The 27,954-nt window shown below is 36.4% G+C and overlaps 1 long non-coding RNA gene across 1 annotated transcript; it reads left to right on the top strand.

Moving 5' to 3' along the window:
• Window positions 1-246: 246 nt before the first annotated feature.
• Window positions 247-27,107, top strand: LOC125351280. The gene is made up of 3 exons (XR_007210922.1): window positions 247-415; window positions 17,068-17,075; window positions 27,097-27,107. It is a non-coding gene; the product is annotated as an uncharacterized LOC125351280 (long non-coding RNA).
• The last annotated feature ends 847 nt before the right edge of the window (window positions 27,108-27,954 follow it).

The raw sequence follows: 27,954 nt of genomic DNA, 5'->3' as shown, positions 1-27,954 counted from the left end.
ATGTAAGGCCTTCAGTTTTCTTATCTATGATGTCTGGTTTAGAGACTAAGTCATATTCTATTGTACTAAAAGACATTAGTGTATATTCATTATCTTCAAACTGAACTTTAATGAATATATGACAAAAAACTTAATCCTACTAGCCTTTTTTTATTGTCAAAGTGATGTATAGAAGGTTACAGTCTCATACATAAAGCAGTGAGAACATTTATCATCAAACTTAGCTCCTCCCTCATTTTTCTCCCATCTTCCCTTCTCCCTAATTCCCTCTCCTCCCCTGAGTTGTACAGTTGGTTTACAACATATTGTCTTATAAGTATTGCTGTTGCATTTGCTTAGCCTTTTACCCTTTGTCTTGCCATTTTGATGTTGCCCTTTACTTCCCTAGTTAAGACAAACATGTATGCAATACCTAGTATCACACTAGTTATATTGCCAAAAAGTCCTTTCCAGTTCCTTCATGCTTTCATATTCTTTCTTGGTGAGTTATAGAGATAAAGTATTCAAAATGATTTTACTTTGCTCAGTATAGAGCAGTGTCATATGCTAAGTAGAACTCATAATTATGCAGCATTTCACCTGAACAACCTATATTTAGGAGTCTTACTTCTCTTAGCTACAACTTGAATGTATTTGACTATGGTTTCTCTGAAACCATACATATAATTCGTGTATGATTTTGTTGCTGAACTTTATTCCCTTCTTTGTGGACTTTGCATTGTTCACTTTGCTATTCCTAGGCATCACAACTGTAGTAGGGTTTAGGGAAAAATATTAGATATATTTGGAACCAGTGAAAATATTCAACTTGCTGTCTTTGTTTTTATTTGATTGTACCTACTAGTCTATATAATTTCATTGCTTTGATATTTGGTAAGATTTCTAACCCTTCAGAAAATGGAAAATGAATGCCCCAGCCAAAAATGATGCTTAAAGCAATAGTGAAACTTTTTGACTTAGTCACCAATGCAATTTTTTTTCAGCTGATGGAGGCAGGAGATGTATGTGTCATTCTGTTGCAGACTGAGTATGGGAACTGGGACTCAGTGTAGGCATCTACTGATGGTACCTCCCAAAAGACCAGTGAAGAGACAAGTCTAAAAGGGTTAGAAACACAGGTCACTAGAAATTGAAAAAAAAAAAAAAAAAAGTAACTTGGCTCCTTTTGATGGGGGAACATACAATTTTTCAAGTTAAACTGATGGATGCAAAAATTCTGTGAGCAGCAGTATTTCTGCAATAGTGACAACTGCTTTAAAGCCTCCATCATTTCTGCCATTCTCAAAACCCAGAACCTATTTCCCTCTGAGTTCCCTGAGGTCTATTCACCCATCTCATGGCATATATAACGTTGGGTGTCTGGAGCTGAGGAATTATCTGAGTCTTGGAGAAATGAGACGCCCTGTTTGGGTTTTAGTTTAGGGGAGCTTTTCAATAGTGATAAAAAAAATTTCATGCTCTTTTGTTTTTACTCTTGTTTTCTTAATTTAAATGAATCTAATACACCAAAGGTTTCAGGACTTCTTACTCTCTTCTTATACAATTCTTAAAGAGAAAACTTGTAATTATATCATGCAAAATGAACAACTTGATATGAGTAGATGAGGAAGTATGGCTGCTAACATAACTCAAATCTAGGTTTATACAAAACTAGGAAGAAATAAAAGAAAAATAGGTTTGTTTCTTTTCATTTCCAGTTATCTTCAAGAAATGTTGACTTTCATGGATATAGTCATAATTTTCTATGTATTTCCTATGAAACTATGAAATTTGAGCAGAGTTGGGCTTGGAAAGATGGGGAAGAATAATTAAAAGAGGGATAGTGATCAAGTTGCATTATACTGATAGATTTGCTGAATGGTAACCCCTTTATACAATTAGTTAAGGATAGCAAGACACAATTAAAAACTAAATGTTGAACTATGTTTTGTTTGAGTTTGTGTCATCATTACAGATGTTAGTTCTTGTATATATACCTTTGCAAGTATAGCAGTGTGGTGGTGCATGCATATTCATGAACTGGTGTGTTTGACTCTGTGGGTCACAGCAGACACAGAATTGAGTGCTTTACAGAATGTTGATAGATGAAAACACTCAGGAGTCAAGCTAAACCATTTTTAAACTAATATCTAGGCACAATTTATTGAAACTTTTTCCATTTTATAACTAGCTACACAATTTTAGAATGTTTCTGATATATGCTTTCCATCCTTTATGTTAGGATAATTAGGGGAATACCATGATTCTTGTGTATAAAGAGAACTGTGTAATTTTACTGGATTCTTACTTTAAATAGACTAAAAACTAAGCTACCAGATGAAAATTGGTATATTTACTTGTATTTTACAGATTACTTCTTTTCCATACTTAAGTTCTATACTTAAGTTGCATACTTAAGTTGCAAACTAAAGTTGGCAAATAAGTGTCCAGTTGAATTTGAATTTCAGGGAAAAATAATAAATTTTAACATAATTTTGTCCCAAATGTAGCATGAGACATAATTATACTTATAAGAAATATTTGCTATTTATTTGAAATTTAAATGTAACTGAACTTCCTGATTTTATTTGTTAAATCTTCTCTTCTCTGGTTGAGAGCACAAAGGCTTGAACATGAGTTCATCCATAGAGCCCATAGTACATGGAATGAGAAATGATAAAACAGAAAGTGTAAGCCTGAGAGTGAATATTTTCGAATTTGCCTCGGATTTGTCTCAGGTACTGGGATCTCCAATTCATAAAATCTGAATATATTGGTTTACTTATTGACTTGTAGAAGTACTTTAAGTAGATGTATACTGTTTTATAATAAAGTTATTTTGTTGATAGTATGAAGGTGATGCACAGAAGTATTACAATTAAATGAGTTGAGAATGAGTACATTGCCTTTCATACAGTGTCTTCTGTGTTCTCACTCTCTCCCAGTCACCTCCTTCTGTCTCCATTCAAGAGTTGTACAGTTCACTGTAGCTTCTATTGTTGATGATCCTCTTGTATCCCCTTCCTGTGGTTGTCCCACACTATCACTGTATCTTATCTGAGTACATTGAATACTGTATATACTGGTATTAGAACTAGGGAAGTGAAGGGAATATCAAAATCTAGAGACAAAGGATAAAAAGACAAGCGACTCCAAAAGCAATACTTGCAAAACCATTTGGTGTAAACCAACTGAACAACTAATGGGGGAAGAAGAAAAGGGGGAGGGGGAGGGGGGAATGAAGGAGCAGGAAACAAACAGTACAAGAAATGTACCCAAGGCCTAATGTATGAAACTGTAACCTCTCTGTACATCACTTTGACAATAAATAAGAAAAAAAAGAGTTGTACAGTTCAACTTTCTTCCATGTCCAGTGAGTTCTTCTTTCTGAGATTCAAAAGTACATAATCTTAATTAAGTAGGAGAATGGAGAGATAAAAAATATTCCCTAGGATGTGTGTCCATATGTGTTTCTATACTTATATTCTTATGTTACCTGTAACTGCAGAGCAGTTTCATTTAGGAATATATATATTATATTATATATATTTTTTGTATTTATACATATTATAAACATATATGTTAGGGAGGAAATGATGTCAAAATGTCACAAAGAAAGATGTATCTTTTCTTAAAAATTTTAGTGTACTACTCATCACACTATAGTTAATTCTAATCTTTATTGTATTTGGAGCAAAAAAATAATTTCTAAAGATAAACTAGGAGCCTTAAATGACACTTCTTTTTCTTACAAGGCTACACATGCATTGATTTTATTGTCTTGTCTTTTGTTGGAAGAAACTTGTTTTGTGGAGTCACTAACACCAAGCTGATACATGGTACTAAATTATAGCATTAAGAATTTTATGCAGTTATGATTATATTTGCATAATGGAGTCTCTTTAAATTTGTTTCAGAGATATTTATTACCTATAGAGGTTCTATAATAGCAAGTATAATGTACCACACAGAAAACATTGGTCCCATCTGTACTGGAGATTGCCAAACGGTGTGATGATATGTGTGCTCTAGAAGATTGGTGCTGTGTATTATGCGGTTTAAAAGATTGTTAAGTTTATGTGTTTCATCAGGAATAGGATTGCTATTACTAACTTATGGGGTCCTAATCTTGTTTCTACCTATAACTTGCTAGGAATCTCATTTTTTTAACCATTATGCTTCAAAAGAAATATCTGCATGCTATTTTGATGGCTTTTTAAGACCAGTTAAGCTTTTTGTGTTGAAACTATAGTTAAAGCAAAGAAGGAATATAACAATTATGCTGCATATCTCATTTCATGGGTTTACTATGTGGCCCCAGGCAATAGTTAAATGTTATTAATCAAAGAGAGGTCATGTGAGTAGATTTAAAAAAACACATATGTTTGTGGTAAAGTTAATAAATGAGCTGTTTATGAATGAATATGGTTCATGAAGGCACAGAGTCTGGAGATTCAGTTCCATATCACATTCTTCTAGACACAATGGACACAAAATTTAATTAGTGACTTTAAATCAAAGATAGGTAAATTTCATTTAAAGCTCTGCTGAAATTTGCAACGACTTCTATTTTTCTAATTTCACTCCTTCACTTGTTTCATTGAACACAGCAATAGAACAGGTTTAGTCTGAATGTTAAACTTTCAGACTTTCTTCTATAGTGCCAAGGACTACTTATCATTCCTATATCCTGGTAGATCATCAAAGCTGACTTTGAGAGAGGTTAACTATGTCTGATTTCCCCTACTAGTCAACACTGGGTTATTCTCCCTCTCCTACTTAAAATAGGACATATTCCTCATATTTTTCCTGAAAGATTAATCGCAGCATTTAATCTTTGATCTTTCATTTTTTGTCCTGTTTCACATAATTAAAATTTGTATTATTACATTATTTTATCATTAATTAGTAATAAATTTCTTCAAATATGATTGTCTTGTGCCATTATTGCATGATTTAAAAATTTTAACCTTATATCCAATGACAGTTTTTATTATATTCTAATTTTAAAATTGGTACATATAATTTCACATTTTTTGTTTCTGTCCTAGAGCTTGAACTCAGGGCCTGCCCTCAATCTCTGTGCTATTTTGCTCAAAGTTAGTACACTATCACTTGAGCCACAACTCTACTTCCAGCTTTTGACAGTTAACTGAAGATAGAAGTCTTATAGACTTTCCTTCCCAGGCGGTCTTTGAACCATAATTATTAAATCTTGGTCTCCTAAGTAGCTAGAATTATAAATGTGAGCCATTAGCACCTAATATTTGCTCATTTTTACCAGTCTTATAAAACATACTTAGATTTTTCAATGGTCTCATAACTATATCATTCAACTGATTACTTCCTGTTTTTCTTTTCTCCATCATCCACATTTTCTATCATTAAGACCCTTCTGTAATCTGATTTCTTTGCTAGTTTTTCTGGCTCAGGTAACAATATTAATTCCTTTTTTTTCTACCTGTATACTAAGTTAATGTCAATTCTCTCTGCTGTATATTTGCCCTGGCTTTATTGACTCTTTGACACAATAATTTTTAAACCCACATTCTACGTAACTCACATTCAATATTACTTCTTAAGTCCAACAATTTACTTGCAATTTTCCCTTGCTCATATTTTCTTTATAGTTGTTTGGTACATAGTAGAAAGTTCAGTAGGAGAAATAATATAATTCACATGTTTGTATATTGCAGACAATATGATATTGTCTGGGTATTCTTGGGTAAATTAAAAATATTACTTGTTGATAATTTTTCAGCTCTGGGGGAGAACTTCATGGCTTTATTTACCGTATATATTAATAAAGCATATTTCACTTCCTTCTTAAATCTCAAGTGAGAAAATAGATTTACTATTTTTTTTTAGTAAAACATGCAATTGAATTGTAAAATAATTCACAGAAGGGACAGACCTTAAAACTTGCCATCATGTACAAACTATTAATCCTAACTCAGGAAAAAAAAAAAAAAAACATAAAACTAGAAAACAGGGGAAGACCTTAATTTCTGTTGTTAATTTTTGAAAGGACTATTACTAACATAAAGTTTTATAAATATAACATCTAGATAACACTAGACAATTTAATATAAAACAATAACTTTTTGGAAAGAGCCACATTAAGTTTTAAAATTAAAATGATATAGTTTGTTTTTCAGTGACAAAACTTATGGGAACTGAAATCGTAGTCATAAGACATTGAAAATTAAATATTTTCTACATTATATCTTAAATTATTCCTTTTTCAGGTCTCAGTTATGTTTCCTCCAATGAGAAAGATACTTTATGAAGTCTATGCAGAACATTTATTTTCTTTGACTCACAAAAGGCCCTGAGATTTCCTAACTTACATATTCCAATATTAAGGATGTAAAGTAAGAGCCCTAAATAAAAATATACTTTAAGTAAGAATATTTTTAAATTTTAAATGGTTCATGCTTCATTTTGATGACAGCTCTAAAGTCAGTATTTTGAAAACTAGTTATACTGAGCTACTCTATAAAAACACTTGTTTATGTTGACACATATTTCATACAAGGATTAGTCAAACAAGATTAGTCTCAATGCAAATGAGAAACTTGCACTTGATGAACATGAGCAACAAAGGAAGACAAAACTGACAAAAATATAACATTTTTATTACAGATAAAATTTTTTAAATGGAAATAATTTTTATTCAATAATGATTAATGAACAACAATCAGCAACAAGGAAGAAAATATCTACAGAGATATGTAAACATACAAAAAATTTAGCAATCATTTTCTCTTTTTACCATTGGCTAGTGTTAAGTGTCAGTAAAGAGTAAAGACACCTAAAGATTCTTTGTGGAAGAAAAAAAGAAATGAGTAAAAGGAGTCAAAGAGACCAAAATAGGTACTAATAATATCTTGAAGTAGGTGGAAAAAGTAATAAAGTTTCAGACTTCATATTCCCAATAAGAAATCACAGTTATAAAATAGATTAAATTTTCTGATGATTTTCCTCACCCCAATATATTTTGTTGAATTGGAAACTCTACAAAGGAAGCCAAAAGGCAATCAAAACACATAGGAAAAATCAGTCATTATTTTTACAGTTTTCCACTCCTATGTGGGGAAGATAGTCATTAAAGTTGATGAGAGTAGAATACAGGGCACACATGTGGAGGGGAATGGGTATACATGTTTGTGATAGGAATGTAGCTTTATAAAATACCTCTAAGATCTAAGTACCCTCCAATCAAATTGTGTTCTGACTAATTTTCTCATATCAATACTGCATTTATTTTACAGGTGTTTCAGGTTCACAGTCAAATTGAGAGGAAGGGAAGGAAGTCATATCCTCCCTGTGCCTATGTGTGCATACCTCCTCTTATTCTCAACATGTAAATCAAGTATATATTCACTCTCTAGAAGGACACATTCATATTCATGTTTTCAAATACTGTGGCAATCATTTAAGAAAAAAATATCTCCTAAGGAAAATATAAAGTATTTCCAAAATAAGAAAGATAAAAGAAAAATAAAGAAAGAAATGTGATTATGCATTGGATTCTTGACTGCATTCACTCCCTCTTCCCCTCTTTGTCTACCGGTTTTCCCTGGACCCCACCACACCCCTTTCAAGGACTCTCTTCCTGGTGTTTTATTTCACTGAAATTTGTCTTTCTAACAATTTGCCCGATTTGAGTTCTCCTTTGAATCTATAAAATTTAATACATTTGTATACACTGGCATGCCACCAACATAAATTTATAAGCTAGTTCAAGCTTCTACATATAAATAGAAACATGTATGTATTCTTTGTCCCTCTGGGCTAGACTTACTTAACATAAATTTACATGCCTTTTCCAATTCTTTCCATTTCTTTACAAATTTCTTTGTATTTCTTTATATATTTCTTCACAAATATCATTCTATTAAATGATGTGTGAGAAACAGAGTTGGAAGAAAAGGGTGGTTGAGAATGTTGAAAAGGATTACATTGATCAAAATCTATTATATTTGGGGTTGGGAATGTGGCTTCATGATAGAGTGCTCAACTAGCATGCATGAAGCCCCAGGTTTGATTCCTCAGCACCACATACATAGAAAAAGCCAGAAATGGGCACTGTGGCTCAAGTGGTAGAGAGCTAACCTTGAGCATAAAGAAGCCAAGGACAGTGCTCAGGCCATGAGTACAAGCCCTAGGACTGGGGTGGGGGGGTGGGGGGATGATGTATTTATAAACTAATTTGTTAAAGGGCAACTCTTTGGTACAACTTCTTGAAGATAATGAAGAGAAATAAAATGAAACAAGAAAAAGAAAGAAATATGACTTAATATAACTAAGATATTAGAGAAAGTAGGAGAAAAAAATAAATAAGAATTTCCCAGCTAGTTGAATCTATAATAAAGAAAAATTTTAGAACAAGAAATGATTAACAAAATTAAAAACAAAATTGATCAATTTAACAGACTATTAGACATTCAGCAGGAAAGAGTAGGCTAATGAACTATAAATTACACTGATATAAAATTTCCTAACTAGAAATAAGAGAAAAAATAATCTAGCACACTCAAAATATTATTATAGACTGAAATCCAGAGATCTCTGTGATTAGGGTAGTCTCACAAAGAAAATCTTCTTATCATGAGATCAACTGATTTTAGACTATATGTAAAGCAGACTACACTTTACTGTGTGGATGGCCCTCATCCAATTATTTGATAGTCTTTCTGGAAATAATTGAAGTTTCTAGAAGCTAAAACAAACCTACCAAACACTACAACATAGAAACATTGCCAGACTTTCCAGCTTGCTGGCCTTCCTTGTTGCTTTCTGAGTCTAAGTTCAGTAACAATTCTGACCTAACAATTCATCCATCTAGCTTTCCCTACAGATTTCAGACTTACCAAAACTCACTGTTATATAAGCCTAATAATAAAAGTTAATAGCTAGGTAAATGATAGATAGATTTTATATTTAGATTAAATTGGTGTGTCTTATTGATTTTGTTTCCCTGTTGAGTCCAGGATAAAAAATAAACCAACATTTAAAAATAAAACAATATTAAAATATTTAAGTAAAGTGAGGTATTTCTAATAAGACATACTAAGTAAAATTGAACCTGAAATTGAAATAGCAAGACAGTTGTAATTTTTCTGTATCTAGCTTTAAAATTAGATGTATGCTTAAAAGAAAACAGCACAATAAAAACTTTTAATCTACATTGTTCCACTGATTGTATTTCTAGGACTTTAGGTATAAAATAATGCTAATCTTACTGAGAATCTCATTGAACAGGGAAAAAACTGAATGAACATCTAGAAACTGAAATTATATAGATGTCATCTCCTGTATTTTGGCACTAGAAAGCAAGTTTTATTTTAAAAGGGAAAGAAAAGCAGATCATTTCATGAATAATACTGCTGAAAACTTAAATAAAAAAATTATTACAGCAAGCAGAATGTTAATGGTTCATGTCCCCAATCCTAGTTAATTGGGAGGCTGCAATTGGAAGGATCTCAGTACAAGGTCAGCCTGTACAAATATTTGAGAGGCTTTCCCAACAAATGGTGTTGGGAAAATGGAGGAGAAAGGAAAAGGAATAGGCCAGACTCCATCATCAACAGGCTAGGACTATTTACTGAGGAACAACTGAGACACAGACATTCCTGCTGGTTTGGAGGTTGTGTGAGGGGGTGAATTTGGGACCAGGCTTATATGGGGTCTGAGCAAGGAAGCAGGTTATTGAAAGTTCCACTAGGTTTAGGAGGAAGTTGGGGCCCACAGAGGGTTGTTTACAGCTGGGCCTAGGTGAGATGTCCTACCTGCATATGAAAGCATGTTCACATATTGAGGTTCCACCTGTGTCTGTATGTGCCTGAGGCAATGGGGTAAGGGTCAATCCTTCAAATGGTATGTGCATATGATTGGGGACATAGCAAAGGGACAAAGGCATTGGCACTGCTGAGCCTCAGGGTTGGGAGTGTGCCCTGTCAGCTCAGAACCCAGGGAAGTTCCCTTCACTGTGTTAAGATTGTGTAAACTGCTTGACCACCTGAGGTGTGGAAGATTCAAGGAACATTCAAGGTTAAACCTGTGCCCTCCCATGAGTAGGTGTATCCACCTACATCAAGTGAGCCCTGCCAAATCCATGCATCAATTCTAACTAGAATAATAGCTTGGTTCAAACAGGTACTGTGAGACAGACTGTAACCCCATTGGCCACCTGTATGTGGCAGGTTTGACTATGTAATGTTTGCCTTTATAACCAGGTCTGAAAGGCCGCACATGGTCACAGCTTCAGCTCCCGAGTCTGGGCTGCGACCCTGGCCAGGTCAGTTCACTTTTTACTTCCCCAATAAATCTATCCTTTTATCATCTTTTTGCTGGAGACTGGTGGACTCTAGGAGGAACCAAGAATCCCCTCCCTTGTGGTGGGTGGGTGGAGGGTGAATCTATTATAGCCTCTACACCAAATTACCAGAGTTATCATGACATACGTAGACAATATTACTGCAGAATATTCTCAAAGGGCATAACTTGAATTAAATTCTAAGAAAACAGGAAACCAACTCCCCAGAAGCAAGACATCCATGTCTTAAGTGAAAAGAGCATGAATGGCAGAAAGTGGACTTGTTAATAGTTGATTGATTCTATTTTCTTACTTTGATAATTATTTTTTGGTTTTATGCAAAAATACTTTGTGTGTGTGTGTGTGTTGTGTGTGTGTGCATGTGTGTACAAGTTCTGAGGCTTGAACTCAGGGCCTGGGTACTGTCTCTGAGTTTTCTATTCAAGGCTAGTAGTGTTCTACCACTGAGCTACAGCTGAACTTCTGACTTTGGTATTTAATAGAGATAAAAGTCAGACAAACTTATCTACATTGGCTGGCTTCGAACCATGATCCTCAGATCTCATCCTCCCAAGTAGCCAGAATTTCAAAGATAAGCCACTGCTATCCAGATCTTTTGTGTTATTATATTTAAAGAAATGCACAGTGAGTACTTAGAGGTAAGGTGCTATTGTAACAATGCAGTTTTTGCTAATATTATTTTTGTGCCCAGTTGTGTCCATCTATGCTTTTCCTACGAAAGTCATATGACTTTTCCTAGACAAAAAAAAAGAGAAGCTATATAATTAATGCACAAGTATTGCCAGCATTAAGCAGAGCCTCATTTGAATTGGACCTAACATGCTTTCTCCACTAGGTCACTCAACTGTGCTTTAATACCTTAAATCTTCACAAGAAAATATGTGAATGCAAAATCACTCCTGAAAGTATTCTGTTTGTAGGCAGTTCAGACTAAGCCTGTATTTATGTGTTTATATCCATATTCTTGACATATTATTAATATTGGAGTATGCCACCTAAGTGCTGTATTGATTGCACACTGAGGTTTAAAACAGTGCATAGCCATTTAAAAAACAACCCATCTGAGTAATAGAAGGCAATTACTATTATAGCCTGCCAGTTATGCAAGTTTATTCCCACATATGTATGTGATAGGATAGAAGGTGATAGATTGCCTCTTTGTTAAATTAAAAAGGTTCTAAGAATGCCATTTTTGTAAAGCATTGCCCTGCTGTTTCTTCACAACATTGCCCTTCTGTTTCTTCTGCTCCTATTTGTAATAAGACTCAAGTACACAACTGGACAGACGTGCGTGGATTCGTAGCTCTACTGCAGATTTAGAGGATTTCTTTTGATGGATGATGTAATATCAGTAAGCCCATCTGGTGGCATATGGGAAAAGTGTAAAAAAAATTGAAGTAGGCACATAAGTTACAAGTCAATAACTAACCTACTTTATCTTTTTGTTGGCATAATCAGAATGTTAAAAATATTTCTAAGACAGAAAAGTGACTGGTGATGTTTTGCTTTATGTATTTCTTTTAAGTGCTGTGAAACAATAATATGGTTGATAAGGATGGTGAACATCTGTCATGTATTGACCTCCTTGGGTATTTCTATAGCCATTGAAATAAAGACCTTTTGAATAAAGCAAATTTAAAATGTGTAAATTATTGCTCTTCATTGTTAGTGTCGCAAACCAAGAATCAAGATAGCAATTTGGAACTCCTTAGGACTGTATGGTCTTATCTCAGCAAATTCTATCAGAAAGTAGGTAATTAAATTTTATATATAATTTCTAATTATATATAAAATTATATAACTTCTAAGTTAGCAATACATTAAAAAGAATATGTTCCAATTCTACATTACATAATATAAAATTATCCCAAGGAGTTACATGCTGATATCAACATTTTGCATACATACAGACTTAATGTTTTTAAGTATTAAGCCCTGCACGTGTAAACCTAACAAATCAGGAGGCTGAGATCTGAGGATGGTGGTTTGAAGCTAGTCCAGGTAAGAGAGTCCATGAGACCAATAAACAACTTGGAAAAAGCCAGGAGTTGCACTGTAGCTCAAGTGGTAGTGCACTAGCACTGAGCACAAAGAAGATCAGGGACAGTGCCCAGATCCTGAGTTCAAGCCCCAGAACTGGCAACAGATGATAGCTAGATAGATAAATAGATAGATAGATAGATAGACAGACAGACAGAATATTCTTAAATCAATATTTTTGAACTCTTTAGATACTCATGTAATAGAGATAGAAATAAATAAAATAAGCTTGTTATATTTCCAGGTATCATATCAAATTGAAAACATAAGTCATAAACAGCAGTATGTTTAGATTATATTGTATCAGTAACCTACATTTCAAAATAGTAGAAGAAGTGACAACTTCCACTGAACTTAATTTTCAAGCTTATAACCTATCTAATGGGAGTTTGGATTGTAAAGGATGATTTGGATGATAACCAAATTTTGAAATATTTTACAGATATTAGCAGTGCATCCAAAATATTAAAATAATTTGAATAGGCATAAACATATTCAGGGTATCAACTGAAGTGAAAATTATTAGAAACATCAAATACAAATTTAAGAGTAGAGAAAAAGTGGAATATTTATTTAAGATGCATTTTAACTTATTTTATGAAGTGATAATTGAGGCAAAGATTTTTGTTAGTATATTCACTAAAAAAGTACAAAATTTTTTTAAAAAAATAAATAAACAAAATGCCATCCACAAAGAACAAAACCCAGAAAAGTGAAAGTTACTTCATCCATTTCTTTTCTAAAATAAAAGTTATAGTTATGATTACATCTTTAGCCAACATTTTCTTTTGAGAAAATAAAAGCAGAGGAATTCTTTGAATAATCCATAAAACTAAAAGCAATCACTAAAAATGATTTTCACACCTTGTAGGCTTCTAATACTTCAAGAATTTTAACAATAGCACTAATCTATCTTTTATAAATTTTATGCAACTCAGTGGAACTATACATACCACTTTTCTATAAAATCATATTCCATGAAATTTATAGCTATGTAATAAATTACACATTATCACACCTATTACCGTATTATTAAGATACAGTTCATAACAACTTCCATCTGCTGTGGCTTACATGTGATTGCTTCTGAGAGTCACATGTACTTTCAAATATTTGAACAGAAATTTCTCACTTTCAAAATTTTTATACAGTGATAATTGAGGTATTATAAAATTTTAAGTAATAAATTTTAATGGAATATTTTATCCTTTTCCATAGATGGAAAAACATTCAGTTGAGCATTATAAAAATCTATTAAACAATAGTAAATTTCAAAATCATTTTTATGTCCTTGTTCTATGCTCTACATATATTTCTTTAGGTATAATACTTATTTCTTATCAATCAAATATAAGAGCAAACACTTGCAATTACCTGTCTTTGAGATGTTAAATTGAATTAGCAAAGCGATATATTCTTGGTGAGAAAGCATCTGTGTAATTCAATATTTACTCTAGAAGCATCTTTAAAACCCTGTATATTTAGTACCATTTCTACTTTCTCTTTTCACATCTGATCATTTCAAAAATACATTGGACAAGTCATAAATGAGAAAATAAATGGTATTGCCAAAATCCAAACAGTCAACAGAATAAATATGTAAACATCGTCAACACTGACTGCATAGGAACACACAGTTAGCTTAAAGATAAGCTTCAAGTACTTTTCTGAACAGAAAAAGAGACAGAGAGAAAAAAGCTTTTCTAAATCATTGCAGGAAGACTCATAGGAAGACTCATACTTCTGTGTATATCACACTGGCCACAATTGTACAGTGCTCAAACTGTGTAGAAGGTCTGATGTCTTAAGAGAGATTTCTTCAGGGTGTATCAATAACATGATGGGACACCCTTGCTCCAGAATTGAAAGTCTTTATTAACAAAACTATAAGGAAGCATAAGAAATATATTTTTTTCTTTACAAGGCTACCCAGGTCCTAATAGAGAGGTTGCTAAAGGCATTAGCCAGATTGTTTTAATCTAATTTCTGTAAATTTAATGTGTGTATGTGACTCCTATAGAAGTTTCTGTAGGTCTATATGGTTTAAGTATCTCACTGCTCCAAAACTTACTGTCATTATATTCTGGATATTGTTATGATAGGGTATATTCAGTAAATAATTATATATAATATTGATTTTTGCATGTGTATGTGCCCCATTTTGTTTAAGATTTCAAACAATGTGGTCTGTAAGTGGATTTTCAGAGGAGAGGGTGCCCACCAGGATGGGGCAAACGCAAACACATAGAGAGATAATAGGGATGGGCTCGCAGGGCTTCGTGAGTCCCAGGACGCAGCGCCAGAAAGAGTTATCTCGCCATGGCGGCTTCGTGCCAGGCGGGGTGGTGCGGGGTGTGCGTCCAACAGAGATGCTGCAGGGGAGCATTGGGGATGGCAGCCGCACAGCAGCTGTGGCCGGAGCGGATGTCCTGCCCGGGAGCCCCCGCCCTCCTGGTGTTTTCAAGTCTCGATCTGGGAACGGGTTGTGGGATGTCCGGGGAGCGCGATTGGGCTCCATGCAGCCATGGGCCGGCGCCCCACTCGGATTTGTGAGCGGTGGTGTGCACTGGGCCCCGGGGGCATGGTGGCAGAAGCTGGGGCCGTCCTAAAGGCCCCAAATTTCTGACAAAAAACGGAGTAATTGGAGATGTTTAGAACAAAGAGTTCTGATACAGCTATAAGTAATTTGGTTGGATTTCCTACAATTACCAGTGCAAAGATACCAAAAAAAAAAAAAATTGCTTTGAAGGACACAAAGAAAGGTTTTCTGCTTATGTTATTGGTGTTTGTTAAGCTTGGAGATTCGGTTAAGTTATGCTTGTTGTTGGCTAAATCCTTTTTCTCTAGCATTGACCACGTGGCGGGCAAAAGATTCAGTTTCAGCAAGCTCCATCTTGGTTCCCTCAAGGTTCCAAAAACTGTTGAAGGTGGAGTCCCACCCATCCCCCAGGTGATGGGACTGTCGAATTCCTAGAGGCAGGGCAGGTACTTGGAGTTTCCAGCTCCCGGTAACCCTGCCCCCACTCTGAACTCTGTAAATATGGCCTTGCATTTCAAAGGTGCCTTGCAATTCAGATGCTGGAAGTTGAAAGTGTCTTTCTGTGAGCTTGCTGTCTGTGTTAATGTCCTGTCTCCCTTAAGCTCCCCACGGGAGCTAAACTGGTTTCTCAAAATGTGGCTTCTCAGATAATCTGTGAAAATTTTGGTTTACTGAAAAAGTTTTTTTTTTGTTGTTGTTGTTTTAATCAACCACGTGGTTCTATTATGGGCAAAATAATACCATTTGCCACTGGAATTCCAGAAAACTTAAATGGCCAATCAGAAAAGCAATTTTAAGAGTGCTCAAGGTTCATATGTGTGTCTGTGTGTCTGTGTGTCTGTATGTCTGTCTGGTAAAACTTGAAAGCAGAAAAACTATAGGTTTTCAAACCAAACCGGTTATGTTCGGATGCAGGCAAATATGTCTAAGAAAAACTCCAAAAGGTTCAAATAATACAGCATGTGGTATAAGTACAATGATATAAAACCAGTGTGATATTCTTTATATTCAGTGTGTTAAAAGTCAAGTGTACATCTAGTCCTGACAATTCTTTGGTATAAATTAAGATTTTACCTTCCCATTTTTCTCTCCTCTCCTGTGTTCTCATAAACTCTCAAGATCAAGAAATCGGAATCGTTTCATACAAATGTGACCATTAACCTAAATTTTCCGGACCCAAAATGAACATTTTGCTTCCTAGGATGCAGGTCCAGCGCATGTACTAGCTGTCTGTTCCCAAGCTGCCTGGTTTCACTACTAACGATTCCTTGGTCTCTCTCTTTCTCTTGCATTGGAAACTGCTCGAGTGATCTACGAGCCTTGTGAGGATTTGAATAGTCCTATCCTAAGTTACTCCAGGTTAAAACATCATAGTTATGTTGGTGGCCACAGAGATAGCCATGTGGATTTTGTGATTAAGAAAATCCTTTTACCCTGCTTAAACCAGAAGGGCATCAGCCTACAAAAGCCAGAAAGGCTGGGGGATTTTAAATATCAACCAGTCTGTGTAGAAATTTTGCAGGCAACCCAAAACGAGATATGACAGTCTATCCAGAGATGCCACTGCAGCCTTGCCCAGATCTCTCCATCACATGGCATGGAACCTGCCAATTTGGGATGAAAGACGCAGCCACTGCTAAAACTGAAAATTTCACACCACTTTAACCCTTTGCCCCTGGTTGTCATTTATCTGTGTTCTCTTTCACCTGCCGGTAAGATCAAATGGCATGATTCAGATTGATGGCACATAGATCTCATGTTCTCTAAGTGTTACAGCAAAACTTTAACAAGCATTTTTTGGTCAGCTCTCAACAAGTTACAAATGGATTATCTCTGTTGTTTTCCTTGTTGCTCCAATTGGAAATAAAAAGGGCTTTTATATCTAAAACTCCTTGAATGCAGTTCAAAGCCAGCCCAGGCAAAAGAAAAATCTCTCTAAAACTCCACCTCCCAGTTAACCAGCAGAGAGCCAGATTGAGAGTTTGGCTCAAAAAAAACAGCAAAAGGCTGAAAGCGGCACCGTGACTCAAGTGATAGAGCACTAGCATCGAGCAGAAGTGCTCAGGGACAGTGCTCAGGCCCCGAGTTCAAAGCCCATAAATGCGGATGAGAGCATGCCATCCCAGCATCAAGCGCTGGAACTCCTGGGGCTCAGCCAGCCCGGGAGACAGGAGTGTGGAGTGGAGTGAGAGGAGAAGGGTGTCATATCCTAAACAAAGCTGGCTTGTCTTGCCCTTTCAAAACGGATCACAGCTGGGAAATTGAGAAAAATAATACCTGTCCATTTTCCTTTTTTCTGCCAGTTGTATATACGTATATATATTTATTTTTTGCCTCTGACTGGCTACACCAAACTGGTTTTCTATCACTAAACACTTCTTTCAGTCATTCCTCCTTACTTGTTCATTTTACAATTGAGTTTATGCTCCAAATAGAACTTTCCTGGCTTATGCCCAGGGTATGTTTTATGCCATTCATGTTAACTAGCCCTATAAACTTATCAGTCTTTTGCCTGGCCTTTTCAAAAGTTTCTTTTAACAGAATAACATCTCTTGCTGAGATCACCACCTGGGAACTTGCCATTCATAGCTGTCATCCTAACACAGACCCAAACCCTGGAGACCCCAGCCCTGGATATTTCAGGGTATGCCCAAGATGGAGGAGTTGGCCAAAGGAGACCATGGCACACTCTGGCCCTAGTGACCATTCTTGTGGTAATGATGGGAACTTTTAAAAGCCACACTGGACGGTGCCAGGCTGATCAGGGGCCCTTGATTACGTTGTCCCCTTTCAGCAGGAAGTAGCTGCAGAAGAAAAGACCTTCACCCATACTCCCTGCCTGGTGCCCGCCGGTGTCATAATTTTAAAAAACAAAAGAGGGGGAGTAGCCCCCATGATTAATTAAGAATAGTTATGCTTATATTAAATATCTTTAAAAAATTCAAATCATCCCAAATCAGTGTGGGATGGAGCATTGTATGTGCCTTTCCAGATTGGAAAATGAAACCCAGAGCACTTGCTCTGGAGAAATGTCTTGTTGCTTTCTCTAGGAAAAGAAGGACCATACTGGATTTCTTCTGCTCTTCCAAGAGAATATAGAAAGCCTGCCTGCATACAACAGCGATAGCGGTAGAAGACAGCCAGTTTTCTTTCCCTGTGTGCTTTCTAAACTCTTTCTTGAGCGTCTCTCGTGGCACAATTTTTTTTGCTGTGATGATATTGCCCACGGCTTTGCACAAGGACTGAAATAGGACATTGCACTGTTTCTCCCTTTTGCCTTTCACCCTGTTGTTAGGGAGTCCCGTGGGAGGGAAATAGGAGCTGAGGGCTTTGACACTCAACCTCAATGTTTCATGATAAAAATGTTTTAAAAAGTAAGTGTAAAGGGGCTGGGGATATGGCCTAGTGGCAAGAGTGCCTGCCTCGCATACATGAGGCTCTGGGTTCGATTCCCCAGCACCACATATACAGAAAACGGCCAGAAATGGCACTGTGGCTGAAGTGGCAGAGTGCTAGCTTTGAGCAAAAAGAAGCCAGGGACAGTGCTCAGGCCCTGAGTCCAAGCCACAGAACTGGCCAAAATAAATAAATAAATAAATAAATAAATAAATAAATAAATGTAAAGGTTTAGCGCCTTCACCTCAATGTATGAAAAAGGAATGTTTTACTAACCACCTGTGTTTAAGTTATCAACTACTGTTAACTACCAGAGATGCCAATGCTTCAACCTGCTTCTACCTCACCGCCAAAAGAGGGATGATGTCTGCACTATCTTGAATGGCGCAGAAACAATAAGGACCCCAACTTCTCTGGACTAAGCCAAATGGATGGCCCCTTACCTACCCCTCACCCCTTTTGTGGAAGGGGCCTCACATATATATTTTATGTCAGCATTTGCCTCATGCCTACACATGCCATGTGTTTACAGCATCCCTAGCTAATTTAAAAACCAAAAAAAGAGCAGATGTTGGGGATTCACGCTGCCCTTTCCCCAACCCTGGGGCAGTGTAAAAGCTAGACACCCCCATCTTCCGGCTTCAACTGGAAGAGAAGTCCCCACCCCTGGGGGGTGAGCACGTGCATGCCATCATGGAGGCAGAGCCCCCAGAGACCCAGCTCTTGGAGCGCTGTGGTCTCCGCCCATAGAGGAAGTTTCATGACATCACCTGATGGGCAGGCCAGCTCAGCCAATCAGCTATTCAACCCAAGTCCCTCCTCTTTGTTCCCGCCATTACCGCTATGTAAACCCCCTCCCTGAGTAAAGACACTTTTGAGACTGTTGCACCATCCAGACCTGCTCTCCAAAACTTGTTTCCTGCGTCGGCTCTGGACACATGAGTGGGACGGGGAGGGAGGTTTCGGCAACTTTCTCCTCAGCTCAGCACAGTCCACAAAGATATGCTTTACTCCTTCTGCCAGGGGGAGGGGTAGGTCTGTGTTTCTTTCATAATTTGGGATTTGGGTATCTCCACGGGAGAAACGGGGAGAGGGGGTCTGGAACCCCAACAACATTATTATCATACCTTTCAGCAATCTAAAAATTGAAAGACTGTGTATGCAATTTCTCTAATATTTTATACCCAAGAAATAGCTAATATTTTACTGAATTAGAGTTTAATGTAGTCCATATATTTATATCAATATTTTCATTTTTTATGTACAGCACTATAGGATATTATGTGAATAATTCAAAAAAGTAATGACTACCAAGTTATCTATGCATTTGTTAATAAATATTATAAACATTAGTAGCTATTGATGGTTTACACTAAGACTCTGAGTAGATTCCAAATATTAAGAGATTATAATAGTGTTTTTTTATATTTTCTATCAGAAAAACATACTATATATTCTGTCATCACAAAAAAAGTCATCTCATCCTATTTTTATAGTTAGGAAAGGTTCAAATGGCAAATAAAATGTGCATATAGTCTCTTAAAGTCTAGCCTAAACCACAGACACATGGACACTTCCACATCTTCACCTCTAAGGAACTCCTCGTGGAACAAAAAGCCAGTGACATCTAAAATCCAGTAACTCAATGTATACAACAACTTTCCCAGTTGTACAAAAAAAAATATAAAAGAGTTAACCAACTTTTTGGAATTTCTTTCTTACTACTTTGATGAGAAAACTGAAAAGAGCAAGTAAGTCTAAATAAGAAAAATTGAATAATGGAACAAATTATTAAGTGTACTGTCTGCCCTGGTTTCTAACCCACTTTTCAAACATATGCAATTAAATCATATCTACTCTGTATTCAGATATAAGGGAACAAAGTTTCTTTGTTAAATTCCAGAATAGTTTGTTTGATGGCTGTGCAGAGATGGGAATTTAAAAAGGCAATCTCTTGGCAGTCAACAGTGTACTTAATTTTATGAGTAGACTCCTGTCAGCTTTTCTAGACAAAAACTGACATGAGCTGAGGAGTATGACAACGTTTTAAAGTTTGAGGTCTCTGAAGTGTGCCTGGTAGGTAGGGTGCATCTGCAATAGAATGAAAAAGACATCACATATTTAGAGAACCCAGTTGAATGTGAAGAAATATGAGACGTTGGCTTCTGACTGATTCCTTTTGAGGGGAAACCACTTGACAAAATCTTGATATTTAAGAGGTTTCTCAGGGAAGAGTTTTGATTTGTTCTGAATCCTGAACAAAGGCTGATCTTTGTGTTAACCAGAATGTGGAGAATGCCTGTGTCTGAGCTGTCTTAAAAGCAGTTTCTGATACCCCCAACCTTGGACTTGCTAGTTGTTGCAGTTTAATAGAACTCCCACTCTGAGTCATATTATTATCTAATTACTTCTTTCACAAAACTTATTAGTATCTTCATAAATCTGTGTTTGTTTGCGAGTTTCTTAAATTGGGGGCTCTCTTTTCTCTAATCAAAACTAACTTCATCTTGAGTAAATTATATATGTTGACTCAATTTATCTTCTAAGCACTTCTAACATGTGCAGGAACAAAATACTTTCTTTATCTCAATGACATAGTGAGGGGACACACTCATTTTACTTGTACGCAATCGCTAAGCATTGATCAAACCTTGAATGAGCTAGAAAAATCAATGTAGTCTCAACTATCACAGAGTGAGAAGAAGAGAATTTATCCAGAAAGATCTATCAAGTTGCCCAAGTTGTGGGAAGCTTTGTGTTTTTCACTAATGCCTATTTTAATATAAAAAAGGACACTTAAAATAATTTCTGACACCATAAGCAAGTAGAAAGTAAATTAGCTGAAATAGAAATAAATACAAGAGATGAAAAATAATGAAAAATGAGTTAACAGTGTTTAAAGAGATAATATCCGTGAAGTCATACATATTGTGAAAGGGGGCCATTAATTCAAATGTAATTTGTTATCAGACATAAAATAGGAAGGTAAGATCAGCATTTAGTGCATTATAGCATTTAGTGGTAACATTACACAAAGCATTAGAGCATAAAACCATATTTTATGTTATAAATACATTTCACCAACTTATAACAAGAAGAACATTGCATTATTGATAAATATACCGTTATTGGAAATGACAATGAGTCATCATATAAGCAATGATATCATATCTAAGCACAAGTTAGAAACTACATTTATATGAAGACTGACAAAGATGCTAATTACCAACTATTGTTATTTTCTGATTGATAGGAAAAATGTTGTTTTACTATTGTTTTTATATTTGATAAAGATACATCTCATTATTTACAGTATATTTTTCACAATTAACTGTGCCTTGTAGCTGAAATTTCACACCTGCTGAGTAGTCTTCAACACTGTTCTGTCTAGTAATTGAGCTGAATTTGTTGCAATCAGTATATATCAGTATTTATTGGAATTGATGATCTGGTTTAGTGAACACATTCCTATTGTTTGAATCTCATCAGGAGTCACTTTGGATACAAATTTTCCCTTACATAACTTATTTGTATTGGTGTAGGTACAATAGGATACCTGTAACTTAGTTAATTATAAGGAGAAAATAATTGTTTTCTGGTTAGGACAACAATTTCACAGAAAACAGGGAGAAAATAAATACAAGGGACTGCCTCAAATTTATGGTTTTGAATATAAAAAGAACAATGAACAGAAACAAGAGACAACCCACAGAATAAGAAAAAAAATTACCATCTAATGAACAGATAAAAAATGGATATCCATTTCATTGGAAGATGGTGGAGGAGAAGCAGAGCCCTAGCTAAGCTCCCTCCAACATTGCAGTTTTACCACTCCAGAGAAATTTTACTCCTAGAAAGTCAGGCCAAGTAAGTTATAACAGTATAGGGATTCTGGAAAAATTGACTTTGCTGGCCTGAGAACACAGATTTGAGCTCCAGGCGGCGTCCTGTAGCCATGCCAGTGCCAGCACCGGCACAGCGCCCCAAACTCCATGCACCTAAAGCACATAGCTGCAACTAGGGAGAAATCCTTCCAATGGCAGCAGATAGACACGGATCGCAGGTTGAGCAAGGATGGGCCTAAATCACAGAGAAAGCATGAGTACCCCACAAAAGACATTCTCATTCTCGCCCACAGAGGAGAATTTGGAAGGTAGCTCTTCCCCCACTGCCAGAGCAAAGCGCCATCTTTGACACTGGCATAGGTTCAGACCAGATTGGAACTAAAGCGGGCCTGGGGAAAGCAGGACAAAGGGGGATCTTTGAAAAGGGCAAGAGGGACTGATCAGTGAGAGCCAGCTCTGCCCAGAAGAACAACCCCTGGGCAGGCAGGAGGCACATCCAGGGCCAAGGCTCACACAGTCAGGTAAACTCAGCCAGAAGTGCCCTACCCTGCCCACGGGAATTTCTAAATTAAAACTGAAGGCTGCAAGCAGCTACCAGTGGCACGGAACAACCAGATGGGAGAACAAACAGTTCCTGAGACAGATAAACAGTCCCGTCACAGAGAAAGCCAAATTCCCAGCCCGAAATGGAGCTGAATTCCATAGCCAGCTCAGCCCCGGAGGCCGCCCTGCCGAGGAGGGAGGAGCCTCCCCCCAGCAAGCAACTCTCAGCCAGGTAAACCAGGCCAGAGATGCCCTCCCTGCTGAGTTCACAGCCTATTCACAGCCAGGCATTAAAGCCAGCGGCCCCACAGCAGAGAGGAAGAGCCACAGTTCCCAAGACTGTTCACATCCCCGATCTACAGAGGACACCGAAGTCCTACCTGCAAGCTGTGTGAACCACAGAGCCCAAGGATTTCACTAACAAGGGGGGAGTGTCAAAGCAGATCGACCCCCTGCAAACTGAAAGCAAGTCAAGCCAGTCAAGCAGCAAAATAGCATGCAGACCATCACAAGAAAACCAGAGACTGTAGAAAGCCCACCAAAACAAGGAAGACTCCATTTTTTCAAACACTTTTTAAAGTTTTTTTTTCTTCTTTTCATTCCTGAGATGTTGTTTTTTTTTGTTTTCCATTTTTATTTGTTCACTTTATCAAGTTGTTGGTTGTTGTTTTTTCTGGGGTGTTCATTTTTCTGTTTTGTTTTGTTTATAATTTTTCTCTGTTTTGTGCATTTATCTTCCAGTATTTTTTCTTTATTTCTCTCTTCACATTCTCTTTCTTCAAAAATTACTCTCCTATGAATAACACCTCCACTCTTTACTAATAACTCTCCATTGTCTATCATTTTAACCTTGTTCTTTCTACTGATTCTACTCTTATTCTCATTTCCACGTCACTGAAACGCAACCAAAATCATCACACACACAAACCCCACACACTTTATTCTCTTCACTATCACTAACTTACCCTCCTGATTCACTTCCAGGACCTCCAGATTCCATTAACCCCTGGTTATTGGATAGAGGGTAACCCTGCTCAATCTGAGTAAATCAAAGGGGTTCTAAGAGAAAGCCAGCCAGTCCAAAAGGAACTTAATATAATTACAAAAATTGCTCATAGGGTTGTAACAGTAAATAAGTAACTACTGAATACAGGGCTCAGGATTGGTTGTTATATCAAAATTGTATTCTTTAGGAACACCAAATCTAAATTTATACACAGGTATACAAGGTATCTGTATATAATTGTGAACTTCTAAGATTTACACAACAGTGCTTGGTAAGGTCTGCTTAAACGGTGTTCATAGGTGCTTGTAGATTGGCATTCCCAATTCAAATGGGCAGAAGAAACACAAAAAAGATGGCAAACAATGGAGTCTCATCTCCCACTCAAAACAAGCAGGGAGCAGAGCAGTCAATCAAAGAGATAGAAGAGAAACCTCAAAATGCTCTACACAGTCTAATGATAAAAATGATGAATGAAAAGTTTGAATCTCTTCAGTCAACTAGTCTAGAGCATGGGGAGGCAAAGCAAAAATTAAAGGAAAATTTCATGGCCTCCACAAATAGAAGATAAATGAACTTCAAGAGTCAAATGAAAAGATAGCTACCCAACGAAAAGATTTGAGAGACAGCACTCAAAACAAAATTAATGAAGTTAATGAAGTAAAGAAGTCCATGCAGGACCTAAGAGATAAGTATAGCAAGGACACGGAAATCATCAGGAAAGTACAGTCAGAAGGAAAAGAGATTCAAAGTGAAGTAGCTAGCCTACAGTCCCGACTAACTGAACCAGAAGATCAAATCTCAGGAGCTGAAGATTGCCTAGAATCTATGGAGAAAGATCAAAAAGCAATAAAAAACCAATCCAATCGACAAAACAGATCACTCCAGAGCTCCAAAACACAATCAGGAAGCCCAATTTAAGGATAGTAGGTATTGAGGAAAACCTGGAGAAAGAAGTTAATGGAATAGGCAAACTATTTAATAGAATATTAGGCGAGAACTTCCCAAATATCCAAAAGGATAGGCCTATCCAGATAATAGAGGCATTTAGAGCCCCAAACCGATCAGACCAGAATAGGACATTCCAACGACAAATTGTGATCAAAACAGGATCCATAGAGAACAAGGAAAGAATCCTTAAAGCTTTTAGGGAGAAGAAAATAATCACATATAAAGGAAAAGCAATCAGAATAACCACAGACTTCTCAACAGAGACTATGAATGCTACGAGAGCCTGGAATGAGGTATGCTACACCCTAAGTAAAAACAACTATCAACCAAGAAGACTGTACCGAGCTGAACTCTCATTCATAGCCTAATGTCAAGTAAAGGTTTTCCACAGTAAGGAAAAAATGAAACTGTATCCCAACCAGACCAGCATTACAGAAAATTCTCAAGGATATCTTACACATGGAAAATAACCCAGATCACAATACAGACAGAGAAATGAACCCTAAATAGAAAACTAGAATATTAGATCAAGAATTGGGAAAACACAGCCTTTAACAAGACAGCTATAATGAAAGGAACAAATGATCATCTCTCAATCTGAACTCACAACATTAATGGAGTTAATTCTCCAATTAAACGACATAGGCTCATAAGTTGGATCAAAAATCAAGATCCAACTTTCTGCTGCCTGCAAGAGACACATCCATCCAGCAAAAGTAAACATTTTCTAAAAGTGAAAGGCTGGAATAAAATCTATCAAGCAAATGACCCCCATAAGCAGGCTGGCGTTGCCTAGTATCAGATAAAATTGACTTCAAATTAAAAACGATAAGAAGAGACAAAGAAGGTTACTACATTCTAATAAAGGGATCTCTCCTACAGTAAGATATAACCATCCTATATATCTATACACCAAACAAAGGAGCACCCAACTTCATCAAACAAACACTACTGATTCTAAAAACACTCATAGACCCAAACACATTGATAGTTGGGGACATTAACACCCCACTGTCACCTCTGGACAGATCAACATGCCAAAAACTGAACAAAGAAACTACAGAACAAAACAAGGCCATAGACCAACTAGACTTAACTGACATATACAGAATATTCCATCCAGTAACAACAGAATATACATTGTTTTCAGCAGCACATGGAACATTCTCCAAAATAGATCACATCTTAGGGCACAGAGAAAATCTGTACAAATTCAGAAGTATCAGAACCATTCCCTACATTCTCTCAGACCACAATGGAATAAAATCAGAGCTCAACTCAAACAGTTACCTCAGAAAATCCTACAATTCATGGAGAGTAAATAACACACTGCTGAACCATCAGTGGGTCATCAGTGATTGAAGAAATTAAAACAGAAATTCAACTGTTTATGGAATACAACCAAGATGAGTACACAAAGTACTGGCTCCTTTGGGACACAGCAAAGGCAGTATTCAGAGGGAAATTTTTATCTCTGAGTGCCTACACTAACAAACTGGAGAAACAGCAACTCAACAACTTAAGGAAGCACCTTAATCTCCTCAAAAGAGAGGCACATGCCAAACCCCAAGTCAATAGACGTAGACAAATAACTAAAATCAAATCAGAATTAAATAAATTAGAGAAAAAAAAACCATAGAAAGAATCAACAAAAGTTGGTTCTTTGAAAAATTCAACAACATAGACAGACCCCTAGAAAACCTGACCAAAAAACAAAGGCAGCACACCCAAATAAACAAGATCAGAGATGAAACAGGTGACATCACCAGAGAAACAACCAAGAAATAACACAATAAGGGAGTATTTTGCAAACCTTAAAGCCAACAAATTTGAGGACCTGGAAGAAATGAATGATTTCCTACAAAAAATTGATATCTCCAAACTCAACCACGAAGATTTAAACTTTCTAAACAGACCCATATCCAGCACTGAAATAGAAACGGCAATAAGTGATTTCCCATCCAAGAAACGCCCAGGTCTAGACAGATTCACAGCAGAATTCTACAAGGCCTTCAAAACAGAATTCACAACAATATTTCTCAAACTCTTCAATGAAATTGAAAGAGAATGTTCACTACCAGACACATTCTATGAAGCCAGTATAACCCTCATCCCAAAACCAGGCAAGGACTCATTAAGGAAAGAGAAGTATAGACGGATTTCCCTGATGAACATAGATGCAAAAATCCTCAAAAAAATTCTGGCCAATCGACTTCAACAGGTCATCAAAGCAATCATACACCATGATCAAAATGGATTCAAACCAGGGATGCAAAGTTCATTCAATATAAGCAAGTCAATTAATGTAATCCACCACATCAACCAGAGCAAGGTAAAGAACCACATGGTTATAACACTGGATGCAGAAAAGGCGTTTGATAAAATCTAGCACCCATTGATGCTAAAAGCCCTGGAAAAACTGGGATGCCAGGAATATTCTTGAATATAATAAAGGCAGTTTAAGATAAACCAACAGCAAGCATAACTCTAAATGGTGAAAAACTAAAGCCATTCTCTTTAAAGTCAGGAGCAAGACCAGGATGTCTGCTCCCTCCCCTTCTCTTCAACATAGTACTAGAATTCTTAGCCAGAGCAATTAGGCAAGAAGAAAATATAAAGGGGATCCAAATAGGAAAAGATGAAGTTAAACTTTCTCTCTTTGCAGATGACATGATCTTATACTTAAAGAACCCCATAGACTCTATTCCCAAACTACTAGAGCTGATCCAAAACTTGGCAAAGTTGCAGGATATAAAATAAACCCTCAAATTCAATGGCATTTCTATATGCTAAGGACCTGAAAGCCAAGGCTGAAATCAGGAATTCAACTCCTTTTGCAATAGCCTCAAAAAACATAAAATACCTAGGAATAACCTTAACCAAAGAAGGGAAATACTTCTATGATGAGAACTTTAAAAACATGAAAAACGAGATCAAGGCAGAACTAAGGAAATGGAAAAACCTTCCATGCTCCTGGATTGTGAGGATTAATATAATCAAAATGGCAATATTGCCAAAGGCTATCTACAAATTCAATGCAATGCCTATTAATATCCCAACACCATTTTTTTATGAAATAAGAGGAAGCGATTCAGAAATTCATATGGAACAATAAAAGACCCAAAATAGCAAAAACAATCCTAAGTAGAAAGAACAGTGCTGGAGAAATTGCAATACTTCAAGCTTTATTATATAGGTATAGTAACAAAAACAGCTTGGTATTTGCACTGGAACAGGCCTGAAGACCAATGGAACAGAATTGAAGACCCAGAATTAAACCCACAGAACTATGCCTACTTTATTTAACTTTGATAAA

The sequence above is a fragment of the Perognathus longimembris genome, chromosome 5, assembly GCF_023159225.1.
Source record: "Perognathus longimembris pacificus isolate PPM17 chromosome 5, ASM2315922v1, whole genome shotgun sequence".
NCBI classification, from domain to species: Eukaryota; Metazoa; Chordata; class Mammalia; order Rodentia; family Heteromyidae; genus Perognathus; species Perognathus longimembris.
This window is presented reverse-complemented; position numbering and strand designations above follow the sequence as displayed.